The following is a 26,443-nucleotide window of genomic DNA, read 5'->3' as shown; positions in this document are numbered from 1 at the left end:
AATACTCATGCGGTGACTCTGTGTATGAATTCCCACCACCTTCTTGCTCTTTTCTATCAACCTTAATATTATCATGACACTTTTACTTTATGTAAATATATGCGTATATATATTTTCTCTTCTAGTAATGAATATTCCATAGTGAGTATGCATGCACATTGCTTAGAGGGATGTGCATCATGGTTACACAGTCCTGTTTTTCTTTTGTATAAATCGTATCCACATTCTGTTATACTTCTGTGTATGTATTTTTTGAGTAAAATAGCTCCTTTATTATTTTGTTTTCAGCCTTGAAAAAGTCCAAATAGGACGAAACATGTGTTGGCTGTTGTTCTTCTATGACATGTATGGACCTGTTCACTCATTGAACCATTACAAGTCTTGCTGACGAAATAAACATTCAAAATCAACTGGATTCATACGGATACTTTATTGACCTGGGAGTGCCCTGGTTGTGCTTTTTTCTTTCGCGTTAGTTGTAAGAACGTGGCACATAAGACAGTGGAGTTTTGCACACACATAAAATTCCATGAACGTACTTGGTAGAAAGCAAAAAACTCTTAATACAAAGAACGATTTACAGGCCTACAACACTGAAGTTAAGTGAAGAAACTTAACACACACGTACCATGTTGGCATGCATCAGGGACTACTGTAATACATACCAATGTTATCAAACAACGTAAGATAGTGCTGCACATCACACCGGTTGGTTAGTGCAACCAAACTAACAAATACTGATTCAGAATAGACAGAATGTACAAAGAAAATCCACTATTGCTGCACCATACCTTTCTGGCTAAATCTGTCAGGGTACTGCGTCAAAAGAAACGTTTCACAGAAAGTTTTTTCAGCTATAACTCTACAACGGATGCAAAGGTCAAAAGGTAGAATTTGAGGGACGTGCAAGTTGTACATGGACAAGACAAATGGGTAGCAAAACATTGTTACGAGGCCTTGCACAAAGATATTCTTGAAAATTCAAGCCTTAGAGCTGCCCCTGAAGCTGAGTTATGACAGGAAGCCAGGTGTCTTAGTATCCGGCCTTCTGTCTTGTCGAAGAAATCCCATTTATTTATGTCTATACATTATATTGTATATAGAAGAGTAGCTGGTATCTTAACCTGATAAGCAGACAATAGATACGAAAAGTGGCGTTTGCCATTTACATTGAAGAAAGCTGCCAAACCTTGAGCGTGTGAGATGGCCTTACTAATATTATTACGAATATGATCTTGATCATTTATTGTGGCGGAAAAGATTTTACCCCAAAACCGATATGTATCTATCCGCTCCACCTTATGTAGACCCAGAAACCAGGAGGAACAGATTTTCCTTCTAGTTTTCTCAAGTAGTGCTTCACTGCGTAAAGATTTAGAGTGGCCAGACGTTAATTTAGGCAGTCTGGGGTGAGACCAAACACAACTATGTCATCCGCATATAGTAGGCAGGCGATTGGTGGACCACCCACCGCGGGGCATAGCCATTACTACCCCTAAGGATTTTGGGGAGGTCATAGATGTAAAGGAAAAATAGCAGTTGGGCCAGTTTCAGGCCATTTTGGGTTAAAAATGTTGAGGACAATCCCTGCTCTCCACCCAAGAGGACTTTACACCAACTCGAAGAGTGCAGAGCAATCACCAATCGCAGGAGGCAAGGCGGAACCTCTATTTCCTGAAGTTTCCTCCACAGGATTTTCCTGTACACCCTATCAAATGCTCTTGAGTAATCAATAAATGCAGCATACAGAATTCCCCCCCTAGTTTGGACATATTTGTCAATTATTGTTTGCATTATTAAAATATTATCTAAGGTATTCTGGGCCTTTCTAAAGCCTGACTGTTCCATCAGAAGAATACCATTTTCCTCAACCCATTCATTTAATTGCATTAAGATGCCTTTGGCAAAAATCGTTACCATTGCATCTAATAAAGCAATTTGTCGATAATTTAACGGTGCTTTTTTATCTCCCTTTTTATATAAGGGGAGTATTATACTACCCGTCCAAGATTCCGGGATATTGCCTTGAGAATAGCAGGAGCAAAATACTGGGTGAAGAAGTCTTGCCCAAAGCGAAGGCTCCCTTTTAATTAGACTCATCGGAACTTCATCGGGGTCCATGGCGCCCGATGAGCGCATTGAATTTATAATCCCCTGTAATTCAACCACGGTAGGTGCACCCGTATTATTCATTTCTCCCCCTCCGTTTAATACTGTCACCTCACTCCCAGGGTCCACGACCCGGTTTTGAGCATAAAGGACCTGGATGTACAGCCTCCAGTCTTCCTCTGCTGTCAGGGGAACGAAAAGGGTTTTACCGTTTCCGCACCCCTCAGAGATAATAGCCCAAAATTTACTAGGGTTTCTCTTTGCAGCTGCTTCCCTCAGTGCAATCCACCTGTGATCCACTTCTTTTCTTCGGATGACCAGTTTCAGCCGCGATCTTCTTCTCTTAAGTAGTGATATTTTCCTACTCCTTTCCATAGTTTTACGCTCCAACTGTCGCCTTACTAACTTGCTAATTTCTCTATTCAGATTCACAATGGGCAGCTGAGCTTTTTTTGATACCAGTTATACTACGCTCAGGCTGATTACACGTAATAATGTGTCTCATTAATTTGGGAAAATATAGTAAGGCATCCTTCCCCCAAACCTCCATGTTTCCCACAATATTTTCCAACAATGGCTTTATCGATGTTATTTCAGCTGTCAACCAAAACGTTCTCCTATTTTTCCCATTAATTCTAAGGTTTACGCCTTTTATAGACCAAGGATCTACTGCCCCTAGCTGCATTTTTTAAGATATGTTTTAGAATCATATGGTCACTATACGGGGTATCTATTATTTCCATATCCTCAACTCTTTGAGCAATATTGTACGAGGTACAAATATAGGAGGTCATTACGACCCCGGCGGTGAGTGTAATAGTGGTGGTAGTACCGCCAACAGGCTGGCAGTATATACCGCCATATTATGACATTGGCGGTTTGGCTAAAGCCAAACCGCAAATGTGATACACCGACTACCACAACGGTAATAACTGCTGGGCTGGAAACTACAGTCTCCAGCCCGGTGCCCATTACTAGGCCATCCATGGCATTATGACCCCGCCCACCGCCATGGTTTGCATCGCGTACGCACACAAAAACAATCACACACACCCACGCACGCACACACACACAACACCCCCGCCTTCCTCCCCTGTTGGAGAACCCGATTTACTTGCTTGCGGGGGGTCCTCCGGCAGGAGACGGGACGCGGCACTGCTGCCAGCAGCAGCGTCCGCCACCTGAACACTGCCAGGCAATATCATGGCTCATGATATGGTCGGTGCCGTTCTACTGGCGTGGCGCTGCTGATGGCAATGGTATGTTGGCGGCCGTCACTGTGGCGGTACGCAGCATTTCCTGCCAATGTTATAATGAGGGCCATAGTCTATAATGGAATTACTCACAAGGGACTTATGAGTGTAGGCTGTGGGCGAGTCCGAACAGAAACGCCCATTCAGTATAATACCGGTACAGGACCTCAGACCTTTCAATAAGATTAGTCCTCTTTTGTCTGTCCTAATTCTGGGAGGAAATAGGATAGGTGGGATATTCAGCGCTTTGTCCCTATCTGGGTCACAATAGATGTGGAGAGAAGAATTTGAGATTTTTCAATTTAAATCCCCCATTATAATTAAATCAACAGAATTTCCTAAAGCAAAGAATTGGATAAGCAACTGTTGAAGAATAGTGTAGAATTACTTTTCAGGGGGGATATAGGCATTTACAATAATCAAAGGGAATTTCCCACCCTTCTCCCCACTAACATGCACTCATACTATTTGGAAAAAAAGTTTAGTCACGGGAGGCTATCAAATTCCCAGCTATGTCTATCGCTTAAAAGTGTAGCTATACCCCCTTTAATGCACGCATGCAAGGGAGTGTTTTTTTACTTAAAACCGTATAACCAGGGCATGAGAAGTCATTTAAACACCTCTCTCTTGAATGCATTTCAGGTCGATCTTCAATGAAAGAATTATATTTAATATGCCTAGATGTTTCCCTAATCTTGCAGCATTCCAAGAGACCACTGAGAGGTCAGCGTTAGTAACTTGACTGTATCAGCTTGCCCTTCGACTGAGACCTGTTAAGGGCCCCACTAACCAATCCCAATTTTCATGTTTAGGAATGGTGCCCTGATATATGGGGCCTTCCAAACCCTTCACTACCCCTGCACCCTGGAATAAAGAAACTTGCACAATTTCACCAGAGGATGAAAAACGTTTCCTCCCCCACCGATTCACGTTACTATTTATGGAGTCTGGACCATGAGTAGAATACTGCCCGCCAAGGTGAGTTAACTTATCCCAGACTGGGATAATGTCAATACCTCTGCGTTGGAGTTGGGCACAGTTGGGCAAAATTAATTTCAAAACGGTTTTAGAGGTAAACCATACCTTTGCCTTACGCCACCCTGTACTGTGGTCAAGAAAGACCCTCACAATATCGCTACTCTCAATTAATTTGAGTTCCTCTATTTCCAAAAAACACGACAGTAGAAAGGAACAATTTCGACTCATAGTGGAGTCAAATATAGGCTAAAACTCAAAGCTATCCGGTAACTCCATATGCCTAATAAGGACATTATCCCTTCTAGATTTTTCTCCCACGTTCTGAGTGACTAATCTGGAGAAGGTGTCCATAGCTCTTAATGGGGCGGTGTCAGGCGAGATTACATCGATTGAATCAGATGTAGCACTAGGGATCTACAGAAAGTCTGTCTGTCGGTAATCTCGCGATTAACCTATATCTGGCATTTGCTGTAAAACAGGAAACACCTCCTCAGTCCCGTTCTGGAAGTTTTCCATTAAGGGGACCTGTTCCAATACATCCATAAATTCTACCTGCTCCTTTTCCTCAAACTTAACCTTCCTTGCCTTCTTTTTAGAGATTCGGTGGTTCCTTTTTTTTCCCGCCTTTTTCCCTCTTATTTTAGTTGGTTTACTGGCCTTTTCCATCTCAATTTCATTCCATTCCATCAACTTTGAGGAGAAGTGATCTTTGGGAAGGAAAATTGGGAATGGAGCCGCTCGGGGTTTAGAGTGGGTTGCTTTTTCTGAACATCTTGGACCAATGGTAGAGTATTACACTCTGACCTCATGCTGGAAAAGAGGTTGTCCAAAGAATATACCTCACTCTCTTGGGAAGCTAGATTCACTAGCATTGAAACTGCTTTATCCAGTTGTGATTTTCCTGCTTGGGTTCCTTTATTGGAGTAGGTGGACATATCACCTATGTTTGTCAAATCTCCAGCAGTTGAGGACTGCAAACAGGTACCATTTATGTTTAGTCCCAATCATTGACTTATATCCTTTACGGTCATCTTGGCCTACTCATCAGGAGGGTGGCTCGAATTTTGTTTTACCAATAGAACCTTCAGTAAGGAAACAAGAATATCTTGAGTGTGATCAGAATTTTGTATGGATTTTTCAAGGAGTTCCAAAATAGACAAAATAATTCTTTCGAGGCTCTTAAAGGATTCAGAAAGAACTATGTGTTGATCTGGTGGGCAATTGGAAATGTTCCACACACAGACCAAATCCAGGGTTTCTGAAGACCTTATATCCAAAAGGAAGTGGTCGGAGGGAGTACTACTAAAAAGTTTTAGCATAGGGGAACCAGTATTAGATTGCGCTACTATGGGCATTATTGGGATGGATGGATGGAGGGGCAATTCTGGGGCTGGGCACCTCATCCGGGTCAATGTCGGGGAGGGTAAATTCCATCATTTCAGCTTGATTGGCCCAACTCAGGAGGGGGGAGGCAGAGACAGCAACTAAACCCCCCTGTCAGTAGTGCCCTCATCCATCATATTATTTAAGTCATTATCCTGGGCGGAACCTTGGGAGGTATTATTGTTGGTACAGAGAAGATTTCCCGCCTTGACCACCAATTTCTCACATGGGTCCTTTTGGAGAAATGGGAGAATAGAGTTCAAACTTTTTGCATTCAGATGCTGGACACTTATTTCTTAAGGGGTTCGATTTGTTTTTTTTACAGGCCCAACTAAGAAATGACCTGCTCCTTCTCATGCGTTTATAAGTCATTTTTATTAATTCTGATCCTTTTAAGCCTTTTTCTACTTTGTTCTACATTATTCTTGAGTCCACTCTCCAAGAAAACCAATTTTTCTATCAAGAATTTTTTTTAGCGATCCACCAGGACCTAGTATGATACTTTAGACAATTTTTCCTGCTGCGCCCTTCTGTTGCACTCTAAATTAAGGGTACCCTCTGGGTCTCGAAGAGTCTCAATCCACAGACCTCAGGCACCCGTTCTGTAATGATGCAGACAGGCTGTGTCTCAACAAAGCAGGGCAGAGCAGAGCGAAGCCGGGCCAGAAGGAAAGGAGTAAAGAAAGTGGAACCAGCAACAAGTCACAGTACCTTAGTGTCAGAAAACAGGCTCCCCTCAATTCCTGGCTCACCCAGATCTCATCCGCCCACTGTTCTCCATGACCTGCTGACCTGTATCCTCTGCGCAGCTGGCTCCTTGATGCTTCCTCAGTGCTGTTAGGGTGCTTTTCCTTGTGTGTTCAGAGGGGGTCTCTCTTCTTCTTTCCCTCTCTGCCTGTTGTTGTCTTTTGTTGTCTTTTGGGCGACGCCGGGATTTATCTCAAGGGGAATGCTGCAGGTTGTCTCCCCGGGCACCTCCAACCTTATGCACTGTTGGCAAAGACTTTCCTTGTCTTCCTTGGGCACACTGCCCAAATCAGCCTAGTTCTGGCACTTCGGGCAGCCCAGCCTCAGGGGAGGAGTGTGCTCATTCGTTCTGTCCCCAGCTCCACAGGACGAGGGACCCGGCAGGAGCCTCTCCCTGGGCACCGTCTTTGCTATCTTTTGCCTGGGCAGCCATGGAGGGAAGAGTCCACGGTAGCTCCACCTCTCTTGCTGTCTTTCTCGCCGCCATAAACTCCCAGATTCTCCCCGTGCCAAGAGTAGGAGTGGGAGAAAGGGGAGAGCGTCCATCCCGCAATGACTCGCAGCATCATTTTCACTGCACTGTCGTGCCACTACTGCTGCTTCTGCTTTGCTCTTCCTGGAGTGGGAGAAAAGGGCGACCGCCCTTCCTGCGGCACCCCACGGTGACTCGTGGCATCTTTTACGCGTCATTGCAGCTGCCGCTTTGCACTTCCTGGAGCAGGAGAAAGGGGCAAGCGTCCTTCCCGCGGCTCCGCGTGACGTCTTTTCACTGCACTTCATATCCGTGCCACTTTGCTCCTCCTGCAGCCTGCCAGAAACCCGGAGCCTGCCTGCCTGCTTCTGCTCCGCTGCTTGTGTTCCGCCTCCTCCTCGCGTCCTGTTCTTCACTAAGGAATTTTTTGAACAGTTGTGTAGCATCAAAATAGCAGCCATTTTTCTTGAAGCCATTTAAGTCTAAAATATTTCCTTCAACTGCACAGCGATTTCCTAACATGTTCTTCCAACTTTGCATCTGCAATACCTTCTGTGGCATTATTTAATCTGAGAGACACTCTTCCTCATGCAGGTCCATGTCCCTACCGGTACTACCTCTGCAATGCCCCTTTCTTAGAAACTTGGTCTGTAGTCGGCAGGAGTATGCATCCTGTCCAAGCAGGGACCACAATCCTATTCGGGGTAAGTAAGATCCACATCTTAAATTAACATGTGCTCACCTTCTGTTAGCTTGGCACAGAGCAGTGAGGCTTAACTTAACAGACAATGTGTGAAGTATTTGTGCAACACTTAAATTACAGTAACACAATGAAAACAACACTATAAGACTCCACACCAGTTTAGAAAAATTGAGAATTGTATCTGATTTAAAAAAAGTCCACAACAACAAAAATCCAGTAAGTAGATCCTGAGATACGCATTTTTATAGATTTAGTTGAAAATAGCACAAAAAAGAGCAAAGCCTAACTGTGGTCATCTAGTCGTGCCGGATATGAACAAAATCAAGAGTTCAGGGTGAGCGCGGGCCGGATACAGGGACCCACTTAGGCCCACTGAACACAGCACCTTTGATCCTGGTGCATGGTCTGTACAGCATTACTTTACAACCACTTCCAAGGGTCCAGGACTGGGACGGTATCACTTGGCAGGGCAGACTCACAGATGGCAGAGTCCAGGTCCTGTAGCAGGTGTGTTACAGGTCTTTTTTGATGTTCCTGAGACTGCAGGAGAACAGAGGCCAAGCCAACAAGCCCTTGAAAAATCCTGGGTTCAAAGATGTAGAGAACAGGTCCAGTCCTTCTAACTCCCAGGCAAGAAGCAGCAGGAAGCAGGCCAACACAACAATGCAAGTAGCAAAGTGACAGTCCCTCCTACAGTACAGCACACAGCAAGCAGTAGACCAACACAACAATGTAGTTGCAGAGTGGCAGTCCAGCACAGAAGTCCTTCTTCCTGGCAGAATGTCTCTGGTTCCAGTACAGTTCTAATTTGGTGGGGTTTGGAGTCCAGTACTTTTACCCAAATATGCCTTTGAAGTAGGGAGACTTCAAAGAGGCCTTTGAAGATCACAAGGTCCCCGACGTTCCTTCCCTGGCTCCAGACCCTCTACTGGGGATTTGCAGCCCTTTTTGTGGGTAGAGGCACAGCTGTACTCAGGTGTAAGTGAGGCAGTCCTAAGCTCCGCCCCCATCAAGCCAGTTAATGGCCCATCAGGCTGGTGATGGGCCATCAGGATGATACAAGTGTCAAACCCCAGCTCCTTTTGTGTGTGACTGTGTGTGACTGTTTAGAAGGAATGCACAAAACCCAGCTGTCATCTACCCCAGATGTGTATTCAGAGACAGGCAGAGGCACAAGAATGGTTGAAGTAAGAAAATGCCAACTTTCTAAAAGTGACATTTTCTGACTTACAATTTAAAACCTGAGTTCACCAGAAGTTGTGATTTTAAATTGTGAGTCCAGAAGCACCAAACTCCAAATTTCTATATTTTCCCAATTGGAAGCTACACTTAAAAGATGTGTTAAGGCAATCCCACTGTTAACCTATGGAAGAGATAGGACTTGCAGTAGTGAAAAATGAATTTAGGAGTTTTTCATTACAAGGACATGCTAAATTTAAAAGTACATGTCCAACTTTTTACATAAACTACATTATGTGTAGCTTATATGTCACAAAAAGGAAGGTTTGGGCCTTGCAGGTGGGTGAACTTGCAAGGTCGACATGGTATTTTAAAACTGCACTGATAGGCTCTGGAGTGACTGACATGAGATGTCTGAAAGGCTATTGTAGAGAGTGGCACAATCAGCCCTGCAGGTCCACTAGTAGCATTTACTTTACAGATCCTAGGCACATATGGTGCACTTTACTAGGGATGTACAAGTAAATTAAATATGCCACTTGTGGGCATACCAAAGTTACCATGTTTTAAGCAAGGAACACATTCACTTTAGCCTAGGTTAGCAGTGGTAAAGTGCCCAGAGTTCTAAAGGCACCAAAAACAATGCCAGAAAATGAGGAGGAGGAAGACAAAAATCTTGGAATGATGCTAAAAGCCATTTCCAACACCCCTGTTTATGCAGAGCTCAGGCTGCCCTCTATAGCTCCCATCTGGATGGTCTGCCTCATGTACCTACAGATCACAACTTTGGCCTGCACTGCTAACTAGGGCTGTAATGAGCTCCCTGGCCTGCTGGTGGGGTCAGACTCCCCACTACTTTAAGAGGTTGAAGGCACTCATCTGCACCATGCTCTGTGTGGGCATGTGTCTGGTTATATGTGAGAGAGTGTGTATGTATGTGCATGCTTCAGGGCAGCTTAAACTGTTGATGCCAATCAGGTAGCTATGCCCTATCGGTTAGAGGAAACTTTGTACTGCTAATGCCCAGTTCACAGCTATTCTGGATGTGAGAGAAGGCTTGCAAAACTACTATCAGTACTACATCAGTTCAGTGGATGTAATAGGCACTTGCACTATGAATACCCATGCAATTGTTTTGTGTGCTGCAGAGAAGAATGCACTCAACATCTTCTAACTATTGTGCGTGTGCAACACAAGCTTGCACTCCCTTGCACGTGCACTCCCGCAATAATTCTGCCTTGGATCTTGAGGTCTGCCACTAACTCTAAACCCATTTCAGATCTTGCTGCTCCCTCTTTTTTCCTATTGTCTGTTGTGTTCAATAAAGTGTATTGATAACGTGTTTGCTAAATTTCACTAACAATGTTGGATTGACCTATATGGCAATCAGACCATGTCTGACGGGCTGGTATGACAGGGCAGTGCGGGGGCTGTTTTGTGGCTGTTGTCGGCTTTGTTTTATGGTCTGCTGGGCTGATTTTCACTTTTAATTTCCCTGATGTTAAAGAAAACATTACCAACAGCAAGCTCAAGCTCAAATCCATGTAGTCTTCCATACCTTCCAAACCACTTCTAGAGAAGTTTCTTTCCAAGTTTGAATGTGCTCCTTTTTCCAAACAAGGGACACTTTTTTAGCTATCTAATTCAACAATGGGAGGGGACACTTTTATTTTGGTGCCCGGGCCTACTTTCTGTCCCAGTCAGACCATCATACACAGAATAGGTCCAGTATATCTGTTAGAATTGGGGTTTCTGATTGGCTAGGGTATGCACCTAAGACAGGCAGAACCCCCCCAACTCTAGACAGGGCAAGAAAGTTACACACCAAAGATAACCGGTGCTCACCGTGTGGTAGTTTGGCACAGAGCAGTCAGTCTTATCCCCAAAGATCATGTAAAAAGCATTTGCACAACACACTCAGATCAGTGACACAATATGTACACCACAAAAAGAGGCTCCACACGTAATTATATAAAAAGATGGTATATTGTACATATTATAGGTCCATATGACATTATTTATAAATACCGTGCACCCTATGCAAATCCTGAAACAGTACTCCTTTTTCTCACAGGACGAGAATCAAAATGGCATACATTAGGCATCAAGGCATGAAATGCAGCAGATTATGTAGTGGGAACACAAGACCTATAGCTAAGTGCATTTAAAGCACACTGATTAAGGACAAACACCTAAATCACCATATGTTAGCCTCCACCATCAACACTTAACTAGAAATGTAGGTGTGTTTGGTTAAGGACTCATGCAGCATAGCTGACACCAAGCAGGATGATCCAGTACCCCAAAGGTATGTCTCAGAATGGGGGCACCTCCTCCCTGTAAATCCTAGTAGGGTTCCACCCACATATCAAATTTCACAAGGCAGCTGCCCGCAAGTGCGCAGGCTGGCTGCACATCACACTAACAGGGGCAATGCAGGGCAGCCACGGCAGACCCCCTCTTGGCCTTGCCTTTAGGTTGCGCCACTCCGTGCACCTTAGCCACCACAAGTCACAGCTTAGGACAGCAACCACCTTGCATCAAGGGATCCGTGGAGAGCAAGGAGCCTGCATTGTCCACTTATAGGCGTTCCCTGGGGTGGGACAGCTCTGACATCAGAGGTGTCTTTTTTTTTTACTCCGTGACGATCCTTCCCCGGAGTGCAACTCAGTGTAGGTGTTGGCACACGCACAAAAGGGAAGGCCGTTGTCTTCTCAGCGGGGGGCACTCACCTGGTCACAGGGGAAAGCGTCACTTCTGCTTTTAGTCAGGAATTGTTGACTCAGCCATGTGCTGATCAGATACCCAGAATCCAGAACGGTGCTCACCATCACCTGCTTGGGGGAGAACCAAGGCACACTCCAACATGCACAGCCTCATCTGCTCGTCAAGCACTGCTCCCAAGGCCAGTATTTCTTACCTTAGAATCCACAGTAATCACACTGACCAGAGGTTCCGTGGGAGCAGGGGGCAACCAACAGTCCCTAGGAGAACACTAGGTATGAAACCAAAACAAACAGGCAGGCAGGCCAACACAGAGTCACTTGGCAGAGTGGCAGTCCCTCCAGCAATGTAGCCAGTAGCAGGTCAGTAGAACAAAGCAAGTTCTCCAAAATGGTGGTTCCCCCAGGCAGCCCAACAGAACCTAAGGACCCCGCACTCAGGGAGCAGCAGGCAGCAGGGCGACAAGCAGAACATCAATCCAGGGAGTCCTTTCTGCCACCCAGCAGCAGCAGGTAGCAAGGCAACCAATGAAGAACAGTCCAGATGAGTTCTGTGGGCAGTCCAGCAGTACTTCTGGCAGATGTTCAGTCCCAGTTCCAGAAGTGCTCTAAAGTTATGGTATCAGAGCCCCTATACTTATATTCCAAAAATGCCTCAGTTCAGGGGTAACATCAAAGAAACCCCTTCAAGTGAAGCACCACACCCTTTCAACCCAGCCTGGTCTCCAGAAATCAGTAGATGGTAATCAGCCCATTGTGAGAGGGCATAGCACAGCCTATCACATGTAAGGTGTGAACGACCCTTGCTCTCTCCAGCCCAGGATGATTATCAGTATGCAGATGCCTCTTCTGTCCCACCAAGCCCTTCCTGTGTGATGGCTATCAGGTAAGTATGCACCAAGTGGAGCTGTCACTCTGCCCCAGACATGGATTGGAGTCAGGCTGCAAAGCACCAGAGTTATAAGCACAAAGAAATGACCGCTTTCTAAAAGTGGCATTTCTACAATAGTAATGTAAAATCTAACTACACCACTAAGCAGGATTTCTCTCTACCATTACAAACATACCGAACATGGCCATGTTACTCCTCACAGATCAGAAGTTACCATTTAGACATATATAAGGAAATTACCACTGCAAACCTTTGAGAGGAGCAGCCCTCACAGTAGTGAAAAATAAAATAGGCTGTCAGTATTAGGACATGTACCACATAAAAATGATATGTCCTAACTTTTACATACAAAGCACCCTGCCCATATGGCGATTCAGGGCCTACCTTAGGGGTGTATTAGGTGTAGTAAAAAAGGTAGTTTAGGCTTTGACATGTAGTTTGACTTGGCAAGTCAATGTGGCAGTAAACTACACAAGCAGGCCCTGCAGTGGCAGGCTTGAGAGAAATTTGAAACACTACTTCTGTTGGTGGCACAATCAGCACTGCAGGCCCACTAGTAGCATTTAATTTACAGGCCCTGGATATATGGTATACTACTTCACAACGGGTTTACAGGTAAATTCAATAAGCTAACAGGTGTAAGCCAGTTACACTAAGGTCCATATTTATACTTTTTGATGCAAACCAACGACGGCGCTGGCTTGTGTCAAACAATTTACGGCAGGCTAACGCCATTCCTACACACCATGCGGGCGCCTTATTTAAGGACTGACGTTAGCCGACACTGCGGGTTGGTCAGAGTAAAAAAAAAAAATGACTCAAACCAGGCAGTGCCAGCGTAGGGGAAAATGGGGGTTGTGCGTAAAAAATTGGTGCAAGTCAGGTTTGAGACAAAAATCATGGCTCAAATAGGACTTGCAACATTTTTTGACACACAACCCCCATTGAAATGACTCCTGTCTTAGCAAAGACAAGAGTCATGCCCCCTTGCCCAATGGCCATGTCCAGGGGACTTCTGTCCCCTGGGCTTGGCCATTGGGCACAGTGGCATGTAGGGGGGCCCAAATTAGGCCCCCCATGCCACTTTAAAACATAAAATATTAATACTTACCACAACTTACCTGTGCTTACCTGGGATGGTCCCCCTGTCCATGGGTGTCTTCCTGGTGTGGGCGAGGGTAGCAGGGAGTGTCCCTGGGGGCAGGGAAGGGCAGCTCTGGACTGCTTCCATGGTCTGAGATCATGGAAGTGAGCCCACAGGTCCCTTAACGCCTGGCCTCACCCAGGCGTTAAAAAACAGCGCACATCAGGCTGTGCGACGTTTTTTAAGGCCCGCCCTGTCCTGTGCATCAAAATGACGCAGAAGTATAAATAAGGCGCACAGGCCTTAAAGTCATTTTTTGGACAGGAACGCCTACTTTGCATGTCATTAACCCAAGGCGGTTTCCCGCATCCAAAAAATGCCGCACACAGACGTTTTTTGACGTCCGCTGGGTTGGGCGTCATAGTTTAAATATGGGGCAAGGTTTGCGCCGAATGTGTGTCAAAATTTTTGACACACATTCGGCGCAAACAGAGTATAAATATGCCCCTAAATTTTAGGGGAGAGAGCACATGCACTTTACCACTGATTAGCACTGGTAAGGTGCCCAGAGTCCCAAGGACAACAAAAAGAGGGCCAGAAGAATAGGAGGAGAAAGGCACAAAGTTTGGGGATAGCTCTGCAGAAAGGACCATTTCCAACAATGTCTATCAGCAGTGCAAGCTTCACTAGCTAAAAAGTAGTTTGTGGGCAAGCTAGCGTAGTAGTCTAGGTGTCCTTACACGAAGCTCAACACGTGTAGTCCAGCACAAAAATTTTCTGTATGAAATAAGCATCAGCGACTGTTACCCGCATGCTACCTCTTTGGTATATTAATTGTGCCGGTGAACATGTTTTCAATATTGTGCGACTGACTGACACCTGTATAGCGCACAAGTGCTATTAATGAAGCACTATAAAAGTACTGTATGGGCTCTCAGTAGAGTGGGGGTACAATACTGAAAACATTTCCGTCGCTGACCGAAGCCTCCTCTAGTTTTACCAAAGTATGTTATCAGTAAAGTGAGTATATCAGTTTTTAACGGTTGCAAGGATTTTTTTAATTTAACAAAAGCTAGAATGATTGGCATGGCCGATTCTCGATTTACAACTTGAAAGAGGCAAAGAAGAAAAGAGGAAATGGTGTTTTCCATTCTGGCTCGCTATATGTCATGCACAACTCCCACATAAAAGATCTTGAAATACGGATGTATTGGTTTCATCAAAAAAGGGTACAGGAAGAGATGAACAAGTAGTATTTTGCAAACAGCAATTTATCGGAAGGCGCATGAAGTAAAAACCATTACTCAAGTAACGACGGAGGAGCCATGCTTCTCAAACTACATTCATATGGTGGAGATAAAATAAAACAACGAGACAGAGATACAATTTTCTGTATGGAAAAAATAACGCTAAACTGTGTTAGCGGTACTAAACAACTACCTGTCCGAACTAAGGTATAACATTGGCTTACATTCTGTCAAAATAATAAATCTGATTATAACGTACATAAAGTGCCGTCCAGAATTCTGATTTACAAAAACACGCAATTTAAAAATACTGCTGCCCATATCGTGCAGTTTTAAACATCCCAAAGATTCATCTATCATATGGACCTATAAATGGATCGTGAGCAAGACGCGCTAAAAACGTACCCGCTTACTGGGACAGATGCGGTGAATGATACAAGGTGCTGTGCCGCCCTCCCTGGCGATTCCTCTGCAGTGCGGTCACTGCCTTTCACTTCTCTTGCCTCCTTTATAATGCAGTGCAACGTTTCCTTCCGAGGCGTGGTTGCAATTTATAGCGTCATCCTTTCCTTCATCAATAAGCCGAACGCGTGTGGTTTTCTCTTTTTTCACCACAGAGGTTTGTGGAGAACTAAAATAAAGCATGCAACTGAAGATTCGCTAAACCTGAATGAGGCTGAATTACAAAGGTTTCGCTGTTTCCAAAGCTATTACTACAACTAATGAAACCAATACCAGGTGATTTCGCCAGTTTAACAGTGTGATCTGTGGTTCCTTCGCAGAAGTCAGAAATCTTGGGCTGTACGATGGCCACTTGGGGAAAATGGCGCATAAACAAAACTGAAACCGAATTGTGTGGAAAAGGAAAAGGTTGCTTTATTGAAGACAGGTGCCCTTAACATTACAACCTGGCCTTTGCCCCACAAAACTAAATGCCTCACTATACCTATGCCTCAACTACACCACCTCTACCTTACCCCCCCCCCCAGAAACAGTATTGCACTTCTGTCTTCTTGCTTTTAAGTTTCAATTGTTATTTTAAAACTCCTTTCAAGATGCTATTACTCTGAAGCTATGACAACTCTAACTTCCTGCTGAACATTTTAAAAATGTGGCTTGACCATGCAAATTCCAGCCTCCCCTCTCCTTTCCTTTCTAGCTTAAAACTTTGGAAACAGTGCCAACTGGCCATGCCCCCGCTATAGCACCTGCCTCCATGCGACACCAAAGCAAAAATACAAACTTTAGCCCAGAGCACCTGTACACAAGAACACCTCCCTACCTCAGCAAATACCCGCTCTAAAGAAAACACCACCCTCCTGAAAGCAAAACTAAAGGGGGTGGGTGGGAGGGAAATTTTGTTAACTGCCAGCCAGACACCATGTCGCCTATGACAAAACGGTGACCTGAACCATAAAATGTCCGGTTAAATAACCGTCACCCGAACAAAGCCCAAACATAGCCCAACATAGCCTGAGCATTCATGGACTGCTCCATTCCCCCAGTAATTCCTCGGGGGAGAGAGACCTCCGACGGTTGGCTAACCCCCAAAGCCTCATTGGGGAAAATGGGGGGCATAACCAAGACTGATAACGAATTGTGTGGAAAAGGCCGCTTTATTGAAGACAGGTGCCCTTCACATTACAACCTGGCCTTTGCCTTAAAAAACGAAATGCCTCACTATAGATATGTTTCAACTACACTACCACCCCAAGCCCTTACCCACTCTCCCCATAAACAGTATTGCAATCCCGTTCTCTTGCTTTTATCATTGCAATTGATATTTTAAAACTCCTTACAAGATGCTATTACTCTGTGTAGGAGGCTGGTCTGGCTTATAGTGGGTACTAATGGTACTTACACCTTGTGCCAGGTCCAGTTATCCCTTATTAGTAGATTAGTAGTGTTCTAGCAGCTTAGGCTGATAGAGGAAGCTATAGCAGAGCAGCTTAGGCTGAACTAGGAGACACGCAAAGCTCCTACTATACCACTTATATCATATAGATACTTTATCATAAGAAAGACACTACTCAGAGTTACTAAAAAAGAAAGGTACTTTATTTTAGTGACAATGTGCCAAAAAATATCTCAGAGGATATACTCCATAAGAGGTAAGTGAAATACACAAAATATACACACAAACCAAAATCAGGTAAGTAACACAGTCAGAAAGTAGTGCAAACACTGTAGAATACAATAGGATGCAATAGGCCTAGGGGCAACACGAACCATATACTAAGAAAGTGGAATGCAAACCACAAATGGACCCCTAGGCTAGTGTAGTGTGTAGAGGGTCACTGGGAGTGTAAGAAAACACTAATGGTGTCCAAGATACCCCACCCCAAGGCCCTGGAAAGTAGGAGTAAAGTACTATTAATTCCCCAGAAACACACTAAAGTCAAGATAGAGGATTTTGCAAAGACCACAACAGACTGCAAAGCACTGAAGACAGATTCCTGGACCTAAGGACCTGCAAAAGAAGGGGACCAAGTCCAAGAGTCGCAAAAGTGTCCGGGGGGTGGCAAGATACCACTAAACCCCGGATGAAGGTGCAAAATGGCTGCCTCTGGATGGAAGAAGCTGAGGATTCTGCAACAACGAAAGGTGCTAGGAACGTCTCCTTCATGCAGAAGATGTTCCACGGAGAGCTGGAGGATGCAGAGTTATTTCCTTGGTAAAATACCACAAACAAGCCTTGCTAGCTGCAAGAGTCGTGATTAAAGGAAAAGGGTGCTGCCTGGGCCCAGGAAGGACCAGGATGTCGCTACTTGGGAGAGGAGACAGAGGGGGCCCTCAGCAACGAAGAGAGCCACGCACAAGAAGGTAGAACCCGCAGAAGTCCTTGAACACAGGTTCAAGAAGTCTGAACATGGCGGTCATCTCAACACTGCAAAAGAGGGTCCCACGACACCGGAGGTCAACTCAGGGAGCTGAGCACCGCAGGACAGAGTGCTGGGGACCTAGGCTTGGCTGTGCATGCAGGATTTTGTGGAAATCTGCACAGAAGCCCCTGAAGATGCAGTTCACGCGGTACACAGGATTACTGACTGGAGAGGGGAGGCAAGGACTTACCTCCTCCAAATTTGGACAGTTGGACCACCGGACAGTCTGGGTCACCTGGGTCCACCACCTGTGTTCGAGGGGCCATGCTCGTCAGGATGAGAGGGGTCCCAGGGTACCGGTAACACTGAAGTTTGGTGCCTGCTGAAGCAGGGGGAAGATTCCGTCGACCCACAGGTGATTTCTTCTTGGCTTCCAGTGCAGGATGAAGGCAGGGAGCCCCCAAAGCATGCACTACCAGGAAACAGTCGAGAAAGCCGGCAGGATTAGGTGCTACAATGTCGCTGGTAGTCTTCTTGCTACTTGGTTGCAGTTTTGCAGGTGTCCTGGAGCAGTCAGCGGTCGATCCTTGGCAGAAGTCGAAGAGAGAGGTGCAGAGGAACTCTGGTGAATTCTTGCAAGTCGTTATCTGAGGAAAAGCCTACTGTAGAGACCCTAAATAGCCCTCAGAGGAGGATTGGCCACCTAGTCAGGTAAGCACCTATCAGGAGGGATCTCCGACGTCACCTGCTGGCACTGGCCACTCAGAGGCCTACAGAGTGCCCTCACACCTCTGGATCCAAGATGGCAGAGGTCTGGGACACACTGGAGGAGCTCTGGGCACCACCCCTTGGGTGGTGATGGACAGGGGAGTGGTCACTCCCCTTTCTTTAGTCCAGTTGCGCACCAGAGCAGGAACTGGGGGTTCCCTAAACCAGTGTAGACTGGCTTATGCAAGGAGGGCACCATCTGTGCCCTTCAAAGTATTTCCAGAGCCCAGGAGAGGCTATCCCTTCCCAGCCTTTAACACCTATTCTAAGGGAGGGGGTGTAACACCCTCTCTCAGAAGAAATTATTTTTTCTGCCTTCCTGGGACTGGGCAGCTCACACCCCAGGAGGGCAGAACCCTGTCTGTGGGGTGGCAGCAGCAGTAGCTGCAGAGAAAACCCCAGAGAGCTGGTATGGCAGTTCCTGAGGTCCTTAGTGGAGCTCAGGGATGCATGGAATTGACACCCCAATACCAGATTTGGCATGGGGGACAATTCCATGATCTTAGACATGCTTCATGGCCATATTCAGAGTTGCCATTGTGAAGCTACATATAGGTATTGACCTATATGTAGTGCACATGTGTAATGGTGTCTCCGCACTCACAAAGTCCGGGGAAATGGCCCTGAACTATGTGGGGGCACCTTTGCTAGTGCAAGGGTGCCCTCACACTTAGTAACCTTGCCCCTAACCTTCAGCAAGTGAAGGTTAGACATATAGGTGACTTATAAGTTACTTAAGTGCAGTGAAAATGGCTGTGAAATAACGTGTATGTTATTTCACTCAGGCTGCAGTGGCAGTCCTGTGTAAAGGTTTGTCTGAGCTCCCTATGGGTGGCAAAGAAATGGTGCAGCCCATAGGGATCTCCTGGAACCCCAATACCCTGGGTACCTAGGAACCATATACTAGGGAGTTATAAAGGTGTTCCAGTGTGCCAACTGAAATTGGTAAAGGTGGTTACTAGCCTATAGTGACAAATTTAAAGGCAGCGAGAGCATAAGCACTGAGGTTCTGGTTAGCAGAGCCTCAGTGACACAGTTAGTCACTACACAGGTGTACACATTCTGGCCACAAACTATGAGCACTGGGGTCCTGGCTAGCAGGATCCGAATGAGACAGGCAAAAACAAACTGACATACATGTAAAAATGGGGGTCACATGTCAGGCAAGATGGTACTTTCGTACACAACCCCCCTCCCCCCCCAAACGAGGGACAATAAGACTAACCATGCCCAGATGAATCTTCATTGTCTAAGTGGAAATATCTGGAGAGTCCATCTGCGTTGGAGTGGGTACTCCTAGGTCTATGTTCCACTGTATAGTCAATTCCCTGTAGTGAGATGGACCACCTCAACAATTATAGGGTTTTCACCTTTCATTTGTTTAAGCCATAATAGAGGTTTGTGGTCTGTCTGAACAATGAAGTGAGTACCAAAGAGGTATGGTCTCAACTTCTTCAAAGCCCAGACCACAGCAAAGGCCTCCCTCTCTATGGCAGACCAACACTTTTCTCTAGGGGTCAACCTCCCGCTGATAAAAGCAACAGGTTGAGCCTGGACTTCAGTGTTAAGCTGTGATAGAACTGCCCCTACTCCTAATTCAGAAGCATCAGTTTGAACTATGAATTATTTGGAGTAACAAGGGCTTTTTAGGACAGGTGCAGAGCACAAGGCCTGTTTGAGCCCCTCCCAACCTTTTGACAGCTAGCTGTCCATAATACCTTTTTAGGCATCTTTTTGGATGTGAGGTCATTAAGAGGGGCAGCAATACTGCCATAATTCTTTATGAACCTCCTATAGTGCCCTGTGAAGCCTAGGAAGGCTCTCACTCGGGTTTGAGTTGTATGGGGAGCCCATTCCATAATGGTATGGATCTTCCCCTGCAGTGGTGCAATCTGTTCCCCACCTACCAGATGGCCCAGATAAACCACTTTCCCCTGCCCTATCAGGCACTTTGAAGCTTTGATAGTGAGGCCTGCCTTTTGCAGAGCCTCTAAAACTTTCCAAAGGTGGACCAGGTGATTATCCCAGGTGGAGCTAAAGACAGCTATATCATCTAGATATGCTGCACTAAAAGCTTCCAATCCTTGGAGGACTGTATTCACTAACCTCTGAAAAGTGGCAGGTACATTTTTCAATCCAAAGGGCATAACAGTGAACTGGTAGTGCCCTCCAATGGTTGAAAATGCTGTTTTAGGTTTAGCATCTTCTGACAACTTAATCTGCCAATACCCTGCAGTTAAGTCAAAAGTGCTTAGATAATTGGCAGAAGCCAGTGTATCTATTAGCTCATCTGCCCTGGGTTTAGGGTGAGCATTAGTTTTGGTTACTTGATTGAGACCCCTATAGTCCACACAAAACCTCATTTCCTTTTTACCATCTTTACTATGAGGTTTGGGTACAAGCACCACTGGGTTAGCCCAGGGGCTTTCAGAAGGTTCAATCACTCCCAGATCCAACATTGTCTGTACCTCTTGTTTAATGCAGTCCCTGACATGGTCAGGATGTCTATAAATCTTACTTTTGACAGGTAAACTGTCTCCAGTGCCAATTGAGTGCTCACACCAGGTAGTTGTACCTGGAATCATTGAAAAGAGGTCAGAGAACTGACCTAGGAGATTTATGTAGTTGCCCTTCTGCTCAGCAGTAAGGCAATCTGCTAACACAACTCCCTCCACTAAGCCATCAGCTTCAGTGGTGGAGAAGAGGTCAGGGAGAGGGTCACTCTCTTCTTCCTGCCCCTCATCAGTGACCATGAGCAGGGTTAAGTCAGCCCTATCATAATAAGGCTTCAGGCGATTGACATGAAGCACCCTAAGGGGGCTTCTGGCAGTGCCCAGGTCTACCAAATAGGTGATGTAAGAAGGTAGCCTCTTTCTAGCCTTGTTACCCCCACTTTTGGCCTGTTTGTGAGTATATGTCAGGGTGTTTTTACTGTCTCAGTGGGATCCTGCTAGCACGGGCCCAGTGCTCATAGTGAAAGCCCTATGTTGTCAGTGTGTTTGATATGTGTCACTGGGATTCTGCTAGCCAGGACTCCAGTGCTCATATGTTTGTGGCCTATATGTGTTCCCTGTGTGGTGCCTAACTATATCACTGAGGCTCTGTTAACCAGAACCTCAGTGTTTATGCTCTCTCTGCTTTTAAAATTGTCACTGCAGGCTAGTGACTAATTTTACCAATTCTGATTGGCACACTGGAACACCCTTATAATTCCCTAGTATACAGTACCTAGGTACCCAGGGTATTGGGGTTCCAGGAGATCCCTATGGGCTTCAGCATTTCTTTTGCCACCCATAGAGAGCTCAGACAATTCTTACACAGGACTGCCACTGCAGCCTGAGTGAAATAACGTCCACGTTATTTCACAGCCATTTTACACTGCACTTAAGTAACTTATAATTCACCTATGTGTCTAACCTTCACTTGCTGAAGGTTAGGTGCAAGGTTACTAAGTGTGAGGGCACCCTGGCACTAGCCAAGGTGGTGCCCCCACATTGTTCAGGGCAATTTCCCCGGACTTTGTGAGTGCGGGGACACCATTACACGCATGCACTACATATAGGTCAATACCTATATGTAGCGTCACTATGGTAACTCCGAACATGGCCATGTAATATGTCTAGGATCATGGAATTGTCGCCCCAATACTATTCTGGTATTGGGGGGACAATTCCATGCATCCCAGGGTCTCCAGCATAGAGCCCAGGTACTGCCAAACTAACTTTCCAGGGTTTTCTCTGCAGCTACTGCTGCTGCCAACCCTCAGACAGGTTTCTGGGCAGCCCAGTCCCAGGAAGGCAGGACAAAGGATTTCCTCTGAGAGAGGGTGTTACACCCTCTCCCTTTAGAAATAGATGTGAAGGGCCTGAGAGGAGTAGCCTCTCCTGACCTCTGGAAATGCTTTGAAGGGCACAAATGGTGCCCTCTTTGCATATGCCAGTCTACACCGGTTCAGGGATCCCCCCAGTCCTGCTCTGACACGAAACTGGACAAAGGAAAGGGGAGTGACCACTCACCTGACCAGCACCTCCCAGGGGAGGTGCGCAGGGCTCCTCCAGTGTGTCCCAGACCTCTGCCCTCTTGGATGCAGAGGTGTGAGGGCACAATGGACAGCTTTGAGTGGCCAGTGCCAGCAGGTGACGTCAGAGACCCTTCCTGATAGGTGCTTACCTTTCTCTGTAGCCAATCCTCCTCTGAGGGCTATTTATGGTCTCTCCTGTGGGTATCTCACCAGATAACAAATGCAAGAGCTCACCAGAGTTCCTCTGCATTTCCCTCTTTAACTTCTGCCAAGGATCGTCCGCTGACTGCTCCAGGACGCCTGCAAAACCGCAATAAAGTTGCAAGAAGACTACCAGCAACATTGTAGCGCCTCATCCAGCCGGCTTTCTTGACTGTTTCCTGGTGGTGCATGCTCTGAGGGCTGTCTGCCTTCACCCTGCACTGGAAGCCAAGAATAAATCTCCAGCGGGTCGACGGAATCTTCCCCCTGCCAACGCAGGCACCAAACTTCTGCATCACCGGTCCTCTGGGTCCCCTCTCATCCTGACGAGCGTGGTCCCTGGAACACAGGAGCTGGGTCCACGTGTCTTTGACAGTCCAGTGGCCCTTCTGTCCAAATTTGGTGGGGGTAAGTCCTTGCCTCCCAACGCCAGACAGTAATCCTGTGTTCTGCGTGAACTGCAGCTGCTCGGGCTTCTATGCACTCTTGCAAGACTTCCTTCGTGCACACCCTAGCCCAGGTCCCCAGCACTCCGTCCTGCATTGCCCAACTCGCTGAGTTGGACTCCCACTTCGTGGGACACCCTTTTGTTGTGCTGAGTTGACTGCCGTCCTCAGATCTTCTAAGCACCTGTTCGGGTGCTTCTGCGGGCGCTGCCTGCTTCTGCATGGGCTTTCTGTATTGCTGAGCGCCCCCTGTGTCTCCTCCTCCAAGGGGCGACCTCCTGGTCCTGCCTGGGCCCTGGCAGCACCCAAAACCTTCAATCGCAACTCTTGCAGCAAGCAAGGCTTGTTTGCGGTCTTTTGCGTGGAAGCAACTGTGCATCCTCCAGCACGCTGTGGGACATCTTCTGACCAAAGGAGAAGTTGCTAGCACCTTCCGTTGTTGCAGAATCTTTGGCTTCTTCCACCCGGAGACAGCCCTTTTGCACCTTCATCCGGGGTTTAGTAGGCTTCTGCCCCCCTGGATACTTGCGTGACTCTTGGACTTGGTCCCTTTCCTTTACAGGTCCTCAGGACCAGGAATCCGTCTTCAGTGCTTTGCAGTCAGTTGTCTTTGCACAATTCCTTATCTCTACTTTACTGTCTTTCTGGGGTAGTAGGGTAACTTTACTCCTACTTTTCAGGGTCTTGGGGTGGGGTATCTTGGACACCCTTAGTGCTTTCTTATACTCCCAGCGACCCTCTACACACTACACTAGGCCTGGGGTCCATTCGTGGTCCGCATTCCACTTTTGGAGTTTATGGTTTATGTTGCCCCTAGGCCTATTGTCTCCTATTGCATTCTATTGTGTTCTACACTGTTTGCACTACTTTTCTAACTGTTTACTTACCTGATTTTGGTTGTGTGTGTATATTTTGTGTATATTACGTACCTCCTAAGGGAGTATATCCTCTGAGATACTTTTGGCATATTGTCACTAAAATAAAGTACCTTTATTTTTAGTAACTCTGAGTATTGTGTTTTCTTATGGTATAGTACTAAGTGATATAAGTGGTATAGTAGGAGCTTTGCATGTCTCCTAGTTCAGCCTAAGCTGCTCTGCTATAGTTACCTCTATCAGCCTAAGCTGCTAAAACACTACTAATCTACTAATAAGGGATAACTGGACCTGGCACAAGGTGTAAGTACCACAAGGTACCCACTATAAGCCAGGCCAGCCTCCGACAGGTGACCTCACCTTTTTTCTCCACAATGAGATGGGGTCCACTCCATTTGTCCTGGAGTGCTCTTGGGGCCACAGGCTCCAATACCCACACCCTCTGTCCTGGGTGGTACTGAGTCAGGTCAGCCTTCTGGGCATGCCATTGCTTTTGGAGCTCTTGGCTGGCCTGAAGGTGTTTGCTGGCCTTTTTCGTGTACTCAGCCATTCTAGACCAGAGGCCAAGTACATAATCCACAATGTCTTGCTTGGGAGCTTTTAAAGGTTGTTCCCAACCCTCCTTCACAAGAGCAAGGGGGCCTCTCACAGGGTGTCCAAAGAGGAGTTCAAAAGGGCTGAATCCCACTCCTTTTTTGGGGTGCCTCCCTATAAGCAAAAAGGAGGCATGGCAACAGGACATCCCATCTCCTCCTGAGTTTTTCAGGGAGTCCCATGATCATGCCTTTGAGAGTTTTATTAAACCTCTCAACCAGTCCATTGGTCTGTGGATGATAAGGAGTAGTGAACTTGTAAGTTACACCACACTCCTTCCACATAGCTTTGAGGTATGCAGACATGATGCTACTACCTCTGTCTGACACCACTTCCTTAGGGAAGCCCACTCTGGAAAATATTCCCAGGAGGGCTTTTGCCACTGCAGGAGCTGTAGTGGTCCTTAAGGGTATAGTTTCAGGGTACCTAGTGGCATGGTCCAGTACCACAAGGATAAATCTATTTCCTGAAGCTGTTGGAGGGTCAAGGGGGCCTACAATGTCAACCCCCTACCCTCTCAAAGGGCACCCCAACCACTGGGAGTGGAATTAACGGGGCCTTAGGTGTGCCACCAGTCTTGCCACTGGCTTGGCAGGTCACACAGGAGCGACAAACCTCCTTGGTGTCCTCTGACATATGAGGACAGTGAAACAATGGAACAAGTCTGTCCCAAGTTTTACTCTGGCCCAAATGCCCTGCCAAAGGAATATCATGAGCCAAAGTCAGAAGAAACTTCCCACACTGCAAAGGGATGACCAATCTCCTGGCAGCTCCAGGCTTAGGGTGCCTTGACTCAGTATAGAGCAGGTTATCTTCCCAATAGACTTTATGGCTATCAGTGATATCCCCATTCTGCTGTTTGACAGCTTGCTGTCTTAAACGCCCCTCTAGTGTGGGACAGGTCTGATGTGCCACACTCAGCTCTTCCCTGGCATGCCCCCCTGCACCCAAAAGCTCAGCACTGTCTGCTGCCAGCTCATCTGGTGTAGGTTCTGTACAGGGAGATGATTCCTCTTCCTCAAAAGGGGAATCTTCTAGAGAGGGAGGGATAATGGGCAAGGATTAACCCTTTCTACCCCTAGCTTTTGGAGCACTCAGTACATTTTTCCAGGATCCAAGTTTCCCTGTCCTCCTGGCTTCTGGGCCTGAGCCTTTGTGAGAGCAAAGATATGCCCTGGAATGCCCAGCATTGCTGCATGAGCCTCCAACTCCACTTCAGCTCAAGCTGATGTTTCCAAATCATTGCCTAGTAAGCAGTCTACAGGTAAATCAGTGGCTACCACAACTTTCTTTGGACCACTAACCCCCCCAGTTAACATTCACAAAAGCCATGGGGTGGCTAAGAGTGTTGTTATGAGCATCTGTCACTTGGTACTGCTGACAAAGTAGGTGTTGTTCAGAGGCAACCCGTTTCTCAATCACATAGTGACACTGCCTCCTGTGTCCCTGTAGGCCTCAACCTCAACACCATTTATTAGGGGCAGTTGCTTGTACTTACCCATATTAAGGGGACAAGCAACCAAGATGGCAAAATCAATACCACCATCAGAGACTTAAACAGCCTCTGTGGTCTCCCTAACGAGACCAACCCCAACTACATTACCAATGGTGAGCCCAGCTACACCATTTGATTGGCTAGTTGTAGTGTTCCTCCCACCACCACTGCTATTACTAGGAGCACTAAAGGATGCAGTTGGGGTTGTGGTAGTGGGAGCCTTGGTGTTTTTCTTTGGACAAGTGGAATCACTTGCCCAATGGTCTTTACTTTTACATAAATAATACCATGGCCTCTTTTGATTGTTTGAAGAGGATTTGGACCCACCTACCCCAGAGGATTGTTGTGGGCCTCATGAAGACTCAGAATTATTTTTATCTTTGTCCCCACCCTTGTCAGAAGACTTACCATCCTTCTTCTAGCCATCCTTGTCACCACCTGTATGAGCTTT

The 26,443-nt window shown here is 46.4% G+C and overlaps 1 protein-coding gene across 2 annotated transcripts in view; it reads right to left on the bottom strand.

The window, feature by feature from the left end:
- Positions 1-15,258, bottom strand: part of LOC138250304 (P2Y purinoceptor 8-like) — a 319,845-nt gene extending 304,587 nt beyond the window's left edge. Inside the window, exon 1 of one of the 2 annotated variants that reach the window (XM_069205054.1) lies at positions 15,176-15,258. The gene's annotated coding sequence lies outside the window, so the exon portion shown is untranslated. The remainder of the gene's footprint in view (positions 1-15,175) is intronic. The other variant, XM_069205053.1, reaches the window with a different exon arrangement.
- Between the last annotated feature and the right edge of the window lie 11,185 nt (positions 15,259-26,443).

Source organism: Pleurodeles waltl, chromosome 8, assembly GCF_031143425.1.
Source record: "Pleurodeles waltl isolate 20211129_DDA chromosome 8, aPleWal1.hap1.20221129, whole genome shotgun sequence".
In the NCBI taxonomy this organism is placed as follows: Eukaryota; Metazoa; Chordata; class Amphibia; order Caudata; family Salamandridae; genus Pleurodeles; species Pleurodeles waltl.
The sequence above is the reverse complement of the archived record's forward strand: the minus strand, read 5'-3'. Positions and strand labels throughout refer to the sequence as shown.